Genomic DNA, 10,874 nt, shown 5'->3' on the forward strand with positions numbered 1-10,874 from the left:
GAACAACACCATGCCGCACTGAACAACATTATGGCGCACTGAACAACATTATGCCGCACTGAACAACACCATGCCGCACTGAACAACACCATGCCGCACTGAACAACACCATGCCGCACTGAACAACATTATGCCGCACTGAACAACATTATGCCGCACTGAACAACACCATGCCGCACTGAACAACACCATGCCGCACTGAACAACACCATGCCGCACTGAACAACACGACGTCGCACTGAACAACACGACGCCGCACAGAACAACACGACGCCGCACAGAATAACACAATACCGCACAGAACAACACAATACCGCACAAACAGTTTTAGATAATATTACGTCGCAGTCATGTGACGCGGACATGACGTCAATAGGCGGAACTCACGGCAAAATTATAATCCGTGGGCGTGGCTTGCAACAGGAAGTAGGAAAGCGGCAGTTCTGGCAAACAAGACACAGCTGTTAGTAACACGATGACTAACAAGGCAAATATTTTTGTTTTCAGCTTGCAACTTGACCGTCTAGAGCGTACAAGGTAATTACAACTGGTTTTTTTTAGCCCTGAAAAGCAAGGGAGTGTGGCGTTTGGGAGGAATGTCGAACTCGGCGTCTGCTTCCAGCCACAGACGCCAAATTTCGACGATTATTTCGACTGGTCAACGGTTGTAAATTATTGCGTTGACTAAAAACTTTATTTAACTCTACTCTTAACTTTGCCGTTTCAGATATGCGGGTATTACACCGCGGAAATGACGTCAATAGGCTGAACTCTCGCCAAAATTCAAATCTGTGGGCGCAATGGCCTTGAGCGAGACACCGGATACAAACACGACGATTATCAACAGAAATATCTTTATTTTCCGCTTGCAAGTGGACCGTCTAGAGCGTACACGGTAAGTACAACTCATTGTGTTTAAAAAGATTTACGTTTGTGTAGTTTGCGTTGCGTTGTATCTGTGAATGTTGGTTGAGGCTAAATGTTAATGTTTAATTTCATTCCTTTAGGTTCCACGGTGTTTGTTGGCTGTATGTTTTCCACTGCAAGAAGAGGCTCGTATCATTGACCAGCAGGAGCTACAATGGTGAGTACCCCTTTCGTCTTCCATTTATGTTAAACACTTCCTATTTCATGTCTAACAGTACTCGATTTAACAAATAACCATAAATAAATACAGTGTGGGCAGTCACGTTAACATATGTGATTATCCTGCCTAATATGTTTATCACAAATATGTCACTAATCACTAATATGTTTATTTGTTTATCACAACACCTTTGGACCTTCAGCAATCGATTATTTCCCTTCATCTACATAGAGACAGAACGATGGTGTCTTAAACATCTCATTCATTTCACCAAATAACTTCACGCAGGTGGATAACGGCCGTCTCGGTCACGCTATGTTGCGTGATGCAGTTTTGAAGAACCAAATGCATTTATTCAATGAATAAGTCAAGCTAGTTCTATGTTTATGATGTTGTAAGTTACGGTACCGATTGAAGTTGAGTTCGAAGCCAGTGGAAAACAGCGCTGCGTTTGTGCTCTCCAGGTACAAATGTTGTGATCTCTGACTGACGACCGGGCGAGACTCGAGTAAGAGATGTCCAAACGAGCTCCGGCAGGGCGGGCCAAGGCGGAGCGAACGGACGCCCTTCAGGCCGCCAATGACGAGCTGAGAACCAAACTGATGGACGTCCAGTTAGAACTTCAGCAGGAGAAGAACAAGGTGAAAACCTCAACAGACAGACACTGCCTGCCTCCCTGCCTGCCTCCCTGCCTGCCTCCCTGCCTGCCTCCCTCCCTCCCAGTTTTCCCGATGTAGATTAGACATGCGTGTGCCATGACTGTGTCAGCCTACATCAACAAATGCACCGAGGACGTCAGCACCACTAAGAATATCATCACCCGGGGCAACCAACGACCCTGGATGACTGAGGAGGTACGTCAAACGCTACGAGCGCGGAACTCTGCCTTCAAGTCTGGCGACAAGGAGACACTGAGGACAGCGAGAGCCAACTTGAACCGTGCCATCAGGATAGCGAAGCGAGACCGCAGTCGAAAATTTCAGGATCGTTTCCACGACGTCAAAAACATCAGGAGTATGTGGCAAGGCATACGGGCGATTACAGACTACAACTCACCCTCCCCCCCCCCCGGTGGGTGTAGTTGATGCTGACTTTCTAAATGGTCTAAATAACTTCTTTGGGAGGTTCGAGGCACTAAACGGCACTCCAGCAGTTAAAACTGTCCCCCATCAGGAAGAGGAGGTACTCTGCCTTGACTCCGCCGATGTGTTGAAGACCCTGAGGAGAGTCAACCCCTGTAAGGCCCCTGGCCCCGACAACATTCCTGGGCGTGTGTTCAGGGAATGTGCAAGTCATCTGGCTGGGGTCATCACAGACATTTTTAACACCTCGCTGGGCCAAGCCACAGTGCCGGCGTGCTTTAAGACTGCCTCCATCATTCCGGTGCCGAAGAAACCTCAAATCACCTCATTTAATGATTACCGGCCTGTTGCACTGACTCCGGTTATGATGAAGTGCTTCGAAAGGCTGCTTAAAGGTCTCATCGTTTCCAGACTCCCCCTATTATTTGACCCGTTCCAGTTTGCCGACCGGCAAAACCGCTCCACTCAGGACGCCATCTCCTCCGTTCTTCACCTGAGCCTGGCTCACCTGGAGGAGAAGAACACCCATGTGCGGAGGCTGTTCCTGGACTTCAGCTCAGCGTTTAACACCATCATCCCACAGCATCTGGTAGGAAAATTGGAACACCTGGGCTTCAACACCCCCCTTCGCAACTGGCTGCTAGACTTCCTCACCAACAGACCTCAGTCAGTCCGGGTCGGACAGAACACCTCTGATGTCATCACCCTCAGCACAGGCTCCCTTCAGGGCTGCGTCCTGAGCCCCCTGCTGTGCACCCTGATGACACACGACTGCGTCCTCAGGTTCACCACCAATCACATCGTGAAGTCAGCAGACGACACAACGGTGGTGGGGCTCATCAGAGACAACAACGACCTGGACTACAGAGAGGAGGTGGAGCAGCTGGTGGGCTGGTGCAGAGAAAACAGCCTGATCCTGAATGAGGAGAAGATGAAGGAGATCATCGTCGACTTCAGGAAAAAACAGCCTCACCACGCTCCACTGATCATCAACAGCTCAGCTGTGGAGGTGGTCAGCACCACCAAATTCCTGGGGGTCCACATCACAGAAGACCTCACCTGGACTATGAACACTACGGCACTGGTCAAGAGGGCACAGAAGCGCTTGTACTTCCTGCGGAGGATGAGGAGAGCCCACCTGCCCCCACCCATCATGAGGACGTTCTACAGGAGCACCATAGAGAGCATTCTGACAAGCTGTCTCTCTGTGTGGTGTGGAGGCTGCACCGCCTCCGATTGGAAGAACGTGAGGAGAGTGGTGAGGACAGCAGAGAGGATCATAGGGGCTCCTCTTCCCTCCATTCAGGACATTTCATCTCAGCGCTGCATGTCCCGTGCCCGTAACATCATCAATGACCCATCACACCCCCACCATGGACTGTTCTCCCTGCTGCCCTCTGGGAAGAGGTTTGCAGCATCCGCTGCAGGTCCACCAGGTTCTGCAACAGCTTTTTCCCTGCTGTCATCAGACTGTTGAACACTAGAACTGTTGAGCTCTAAACTGAACTCTGCATCACACATTCACAGAACTGTACTTTATGACACTACGGACCTCTATCTTGCACTATCTCGCACTACCAACTTTACTGAACTTGTATAAACCCTTTAAATAGAAGTTTAATACATGGTTTAGCATTCCTCTGCACACTCTTGAATACTGTTTTGCCTACTTGCACTATTGCATAATTATCACTGCTGCACTTTATACTTATTTTTAATATATATATATATATATATATATAGTATATATGTATATATATATATTTTCATAGGATATGTTACTTCTATTCAACTGCAATATCACTACTTTGTTGTAAGACGTATGCAACGGAATTTTGTTTTGTATGCACCATGTGCAGACAAGATGACAATAAAGTTTGTCTAAGTCTAAGTCATGTCAGGTCAGCTGTCTGGAGAGAGAGAGAAGTCAGGACCTGCGGGCGGAGCACCACCGTGCCACCGCCGCCATGACGGAACTCAAAAGCAAACTCCATGAGGAGAAGCAGAAAGAGTTAGCCATTACCAGGGAGACATTACTGCGGCAGCATGAAATGGAGCTGATGAGAGTGATCAAAATCAAAGATGGAGAGATCCAGCGACTGAATGCCTTGGTCCTCAGCCTGAGGGACGGCTCCATGGACAAGGTGATCCGCTCTATCCGTGTCTGACTATCCGCACGCCACGTCGGGCTTCGATGCGGCCGCTACCGTATTGTGTAGCTTGTCCCCAGTAAGCGTCGCGGCGCTCCGTTGCGGTCTCAACGGCCCGGTGTGGCGCAATGTCTGCTCAGGTGAGGAGGGGGGGCGCTTTGCTGGCGGAGGTGGAGGAGACGCGGCGGTGTCGGGAGACCGAGCGGTGTCGCCTCCACCAGGAGCGCGGAAGAAGCCCTGGCAGCGGCCCAGCAGGCCTGGCAGTCCCGAGCGCCCGAGCTCCGATTGGCTCATCACCAGCATCGGGAGGAGCTGAGCCGAACCAAGAGAGACTGCGAGAGGGAGATCCGCCGACTGGTAGGACTGATCAGATGCGCGGTGCGTGGCTATGTTCCCAATTTCGTTGTATACCTGCAGTGCAATGACACCTAAGGCATTCTATTCTATTCTATTTCACAAGAAGAAAATGTCCGGTTGCTCGCTTCGCTTTTGTCACAGCAAAGGTGTTCTAGTCGATTCAAGAAAAAAATTGGCCGGTTGCTCTCTTTGTTTTTGTCACAATTCTGGCAAATGAGTTTGCCCGCCTGCCTGAGCGCTCCCCGTTTGTACATCCAGACGGATGAGATCAAGCTGAAAGACAGAGCGGTTAGTGTTTTGGATGAAGCCCTGGGGCCGGCCACGTCCACCGCCTTCAGCTGCAGACTCAGGCTGCCGAGCAGCAGATCGCTGCCCTGAGGGATTCCCAAAGGGCGGGCCTAAACTACCCTGGAAGTGGGGTCAACGCCGCTACTAGCAATCCTCTTCATTGCGTAAGCCACCTCATCACACACTTGCAGTACGCATGACTTAGTTCGTTGCTGGAGGAAGGTAGCACAAAAACAGTTTTGAACTTTGAACGAGTGCTTGTGTGTGTGTGTTGCGGGGCGTTTTCAGTCTCAGGAGGATCGGGACACGCGACGGTTTCATCTGAAAATCGCTGAGCTCAGCGCAGTCATCAGGAAACTGGAGGATCGAAACGCCCTGCTTTCTGAAGAGCGCAATGAACTGGTAATTTATTGACGGCACGCTTGAAGGTTTGCGCTACGTTTGATGCGCGCCATCCAGCGAGGCACCCATTGCGCTTGCTTATTAGTTGAGCGGCGCGGCGAGTCGGTTGCCTGGTAGATGTCTTTTATTGGGAGCCAAAGCCACGATTCCGTTCAAACCGATGCAAAAGGAATGGATACGTTCTGGCCCGCGTGTTGTGCGTCTTTCACATCCCGCACTTCATGCTTGCAGCTAAAGCGACTGAGAGAAACAGAAAGCCAGTTTCTGCCACTCCTGTACAAAAACAAACGCCTGAGCAGGAAGAATGAAGAACTCTCGCTGGTGCTGTGTCGCCTTGAAAACAAAGTGCGCTTTGTCACCCAGGAGAACGAGGAGATGGCAAGCTTGGTAAGTCGACGCGGACAACGGCGGCGTGCCAACAGAGTCCACTGCATTTGTGTTCCACAGAGAAGGCCTAGTTCGCTCAATGACCTGGACCGCGGTTGCGGCCAGCAGGACGGTGAAATGGAGTTCCTTCAAGTTGTGGAGCAGCGGCACATCATCGACGACTTGTCCAAGGTCTTCAGGCAGGCGACTCGGTGCACGTACGGCAGCGCCGCGCTCGCTCGCTGTCGCCAGGAAACCTTTTCCGTCCAAAGCTTGGCCGGCGGCCGCCATCCAAAAAATTGGCCCCTTAAATTCCGACCTTTCAAGCAGGAGCATTGTGCGCACGCGTTTGAACACGCTTTAGACTTGTTTTGCCGTTTTCAGCAGCTCAAAGCTCCCGTTTTGTCAGCGCCTTTGCCACTCGCTGTGCGCTGAAAACGACGGACTTGCCCGGCTGCTCAGCCCGTCAACCATGAGCCGCGAGCGCGACGTCATTGTCCGTAGGCAGCTAGTGGCAAAATGCACCCTGTTAGAGTTGCGCTCGCTCCAACTTATTTTGCAAGAACCACACGGGAGACAAGTAAGTTCTTTTGGACACCTGCAGGTGGAGAGTCCATCCGTTGTACGAATGAAGTCTGACTCTCGGCTCCTGCACGAGCATTTTAATTAAGAGAAACAGGGTGGGTGTAAGAGTGGATTGAATAGAGGAAGCCCTTGACCTCTAGTCAAAACATAGCAAGGGGTGTTTTACGACTTTGTGTAGGAAGGGATAAGCGATAGGGATAAATAAGGGATAAATAATATTATTTATTACAGGTCGCAGTCAAAGTCAAAGCAACACAATGATACGATAAAGATAATCTGGAAAACCCTGACACACCCTGTAGTTGTCACTTTTGGAAAAGACGAGCGTCCCTCCAATCATCGCCGGTGACGTGTTTTTCAGGCTCTGGAGACAGGAGCTCATGTCAGAAATGTCATTGTGAGTCGCGTTTGTTTCTGCACCGGAGCCGTTCGTTCCCTTTGCATCCAAAGAATCTCAAAGGCGGATTATTTGTGTCGACAGGAGAGAGATTTGCTGCTACGATACCGACGTCGAGAATCTCTGAGGAGGAACAAAGCGTGAGGTCCTGCAAGGTGAGTCTGTTTGTTTGCGGCTGCTTGGTGTTGCGCAAGATGAAATGGCCTTTTTCTCGCTATCGTTCCTCTCGTCGATTCATCGTGAGGTGTCGCTTCAGTTTGTTCAGAGAGATGTTTGCTTCCGCGCCCGCAGGTCATCGAAACATTTTACGGCTACGACGAAGACGTGTTGGTGGACTCGGACGGATCGTCCTTGTCTTTTCACACCGACAGAACCCCCGACACGGAACCCGAAGAGGTAGCCCGCCATTTCTGCCAGCGTATTGGCACCAAACATTCCTCTTCAGCCTGGAATCGGACTCGTCTTTGCGTCGCGGGTGCTTTGTCGCCGGTCTGACTGATTCTGGTACTAGTGCTGTGTTGCATTGGTGTGTGCATGAAGAGGCGGAGCTTCGCTACCGCCAGCTGACGCAAGAATATCAAGCGCTGCAACGAGCCTACGCTCTGCTAGCCCAGACCAGCGAAAGGGGACTACGACGCCGAGAAGGAGATCAAGGTGGCGCCCCTTCCCGCAACCCCCGGCCGGGTCGCAGCCTCCCCGTTCTCACCCAGCCTCGGGTGTTCTCTGGTCTGAAAGGAGGAGGAGGAGCCTCCCTCCTCCTCCTTTCAGACCAGAGAAAAGCTGATGGTAGAAATGGGTCACTATCAAAGCAGAGTAGCAGATCTGGAGTCAGCGCTGAAGCAACAAGGACAGGTAAGCTCATCAATGAGCACACCTTTTTCTCAGACAAAATAGCTACATTCTTCAGTCACTCATCCGTCTGGCATTACTGGACCAACCCCCCCCCCCCCCCCCCCCCCCGAACGTGGCTGGGAAAATGCGGAGAAAAGCAAATGTCATTTTCCAGTCAACCAAAGAATTTGTGGATGAAAATGACACAACATTCCAAAGCTGTCCACGCGTTTGTCTCTTCTAGAATGTCAAGTGGGTGGAGGAGAAGCAGCTGCTGCGTCAGAGCAATCAGCAGTTGGCCGAAAAGGTGACGGAAAGAAAGGCGCTGGGCGGAGTCGCTTGGCGTCACACCTGTCGGGAAGCCCCGCAGATGAGGTCTGACTGTCTTTTCAGGTCAGGCGGATGGAGGCGGAAGAAGCGCGTCTGAAAGAGCACATCCAGGATATCCGAGACCAAAACGAACTGCTTGAGTTCCGCATCCTGGAGCTGGAGGTGGGAAGACTCGCACAAGCGTGTTGAGGCCAGAGATGTGACGGACGGACGGACGGACGGACGGATGCATGCCTCTGCCTTTCAGGAGAGGGAGTGGCGCTCCCCCGTCTTGAAGTTTCTGCAAGTCCGTTTCCCAGACGGCCTCAGCCCTTTGCAGATCTACTGCGAGGCCGAGGGCGTGAGTGTACGTAAGGCGTCCCTCGCAACCCTAACCTTAACCCGAGGTCCCAGAACACCTTACATTGCTCCTTGCGCCTTTCCCCCGGACATCGTCATCAGTGATCTGATGAAGAAGCTGGACATCCTGGGCTATAACGCCGTAAGTGTATGTCGAACTCCTTATGTTCGCACTCCACGAGACTCGGCGGCTCAAATGTGACTTTTGGAAGGCTTTGCGCTGAAAGAAGCTTGTTGACGCTGTGCCTTTGGGCTCTTGCAGAATCTCACCAACGAGGAGCAGGTGGTCGTGATTCACGCCAGGACCCTTCTCACCCTAGCCGAGAAGGTAACGCGCACGTCCACGCACGCTCTCGCATTCTGCTTATGTGACAGCAGCCTTTCCTCAGTGGTTAGAATACATCAAAGTGACCAAGTCAGCACTTCAACAGAAGATGTTGGACATTGAAAGTGAGAAGGTAGACAGACACGCGACATCAGCCAAGGGGAACTCCGGCAATGTGCCCCAACAATTCTGACCTTGAGCTGTGCTAGGATATGTTCTGCAAGCAGAAGGGCTACCTGGATGAAGAGTTGGACTTCAGGAAGTGTTCCATGGACCAGGCTCATAAGGTAAGCCGCCCTCAAATCTCCCGCCGGACCACTGATGGACGAGGATTGCGGCCCAGAGGATCCTGGAGCTGGAGGCCATGTTGTACGAGGCGCTACCGCAGCGGGACTGCCCCGCCACGGACGGCGAAAAAGCCAGCCACGCTGGCGTGAATGACGTGCTGACGGCGGATCAGAGAGAAGAGCTTAGGAGCGCCGTGGACCAATGGAAGCGAGCCCTGATGTGCGAGTTGAGGGAGCGCGACGCTTGCATCCTCCAAGAGAGAATGGATCTGCTGCACAGCGCGCAACAGGTAAGGGCCCAAAGCCAGCCCGGCACTTACTTGCACGCTTACTGGCTTTTGAATGCCACTTTCCATTTGTCCGTCCTAGAGGAACAAAGAGCTGAAAGAATTCATCGAAGCTCAGAAGAGACAAATCAAACAATTGGAGGAGAAGTTTCTGTTTCTCTTTCTATTCTTCTCCTTGGCCTTCATTCTGTGGCCCTAACACCAGCTGGTGAGTGAGCTCCAGCGGCACCGCACTCGACACCTCCGATACACTGCCAGCCGGTCTCAGACGTTGGCAGACGCTCCGATGCCAACGTACACCCCCCGCCACGGTGACAGAGGCACCGCGTCACACCGGCGCTCATCCAATCAGAAGGCAGGAAAAGCAAATTCACATGCAGGGCACTTTTGAACCAGAAGAGAGCGCCACAAAAAACGTTTGTTGCCCCAAACGCGCACTAAAAAGGGTCAGAATAACAAGAGTCCCACTGGCCAGCCGGGGCCACCCGTCCAGCTGTTTCTTCAGGGGGGAAAAAAATTGGAGTCACCGGTGAGTACATTTTGCATTTAGCTCTGCTTTTCTGCTTCTGTCTTCAAGTGTGTGGCATCCTGCGATCAAAGAGTCAGCCAACCCCAAAGCGGTTGACCTCAACGTCCCACCACCATGCCTACCAGAGCAGGTGACGTGATGCTTTGGACATCCTTCCGTCTCAGATGCCCAAAAGTACTCTTTGCCACATCTGCGGCAATACGGTGTCTTTTCAAAGGTGCAAATAAATCCAGCGTGGGCGGAACACGCACGTCTTCGGTTTTTCCCGCTTTGTTTGTGTGACAGCTGTTGTGAAAATTTTATACAAATAAAGTTGTATAGTACAGGTTTGGCCAAGCCGCAACTCCCGAACCGCATGCGGCTCTTTTATGTTCATATCAACATTTGTGTGTGTGTGTGTGTGTGTGGGGGGGGGGGGGGGGGGGGTTGTGCGTGTTGGCTTCACTTGAGTTCAATTTGGTATTTTGGTCAAAAGCGCATGTGGTGAAATTCCACAAAGTAGGATGGGCAAACACATTTCTTTAAACTATGAGTGTCAATTGGGCTCTCGAAATGGCAGGGAAAAGATGCACAGCAAAACGAAAATACGTAGATGAACACAGGACGTTTTAATCAGAGTGGGAAAGTTTCTATTTTTTGTTGAACGTGATGGCAAACCATTCTGCCTGATATGTCAGACCTCAGCGCATTTCAAAGATTCAAATCTTCAGCGCCATGCACTTCAGCTCACTCCATGCTAACATTGATCAGGCGTCGAACCCGCATCATCATGCTTAAGAGGTGGCCATGCTAACCAGTGCGCCATTATGTCAACGCATAATAACTAAGTCTACTGGTCAAAACAGCGGTTACTATATGACGTCGCTACGTCGTGGTCACGTGACGCAGACAAGACGTCAATGGACGTGGGCAGAGTTAACTTGTTTAAAAGGGAGTAGGCAGAAGAAATATTTAATTTATTTAAATCTATTTTGAGTGCACACCATTATGCCAATGCATAACAACTGTAAATCTACTAAACAAAACAGCGGTTGCTATATGACATCTGCCACGTCGTGGTCACGTGACATACGTGACGTCGATGGGCGTAACTTTCGCCGGAATTCAAATCCGCGGGGAGAGTTAACTTGTTTAAAAGAGAGTGGGCAGAAGAATTATTTAATTTATTTAAATCTATTTGGTGTGTGCGCCATTATGTCAATGCATAACAACTGTAAGTCTACTAAACAAAA

At 50.9% G+C, this 10,874-nt stretch overlaps 1 pseudogene; it reads left to right on the plus strand.

Moving 5' to 3' along the window:
• The first annotated feature begins 1,602 nt into the window (after nucleotides 1-1,602).
• On the plus strand, nucleotides 1,603-9,915 carry LOC148378012 (janus kinase and microtubule-interacting protein 3-like; annotated as a pseudogene).
• Nucleotides 9,916-10,874: the final 959 nt, after the last annotated feature.

This window comes from Syngnathus floridae, unplaced genomic scaffold (genome assembly GCF_059516105.1).
Source record: "Syngnathus floridae isolate MCC-2025c unplaced genomic scaffold, RoL_Sflo_1.0 HiC_scaffold_69, whole genome shotgun sequence".
In the NCBI taxonomy this organism is placed as follows: domain Eukaryota; kingdom Metazoa; phylum Chordata; class Actinopteri; order Syngnathiformes; family Syngnathidae; genus Syngnathus; species Syngnathus floridae.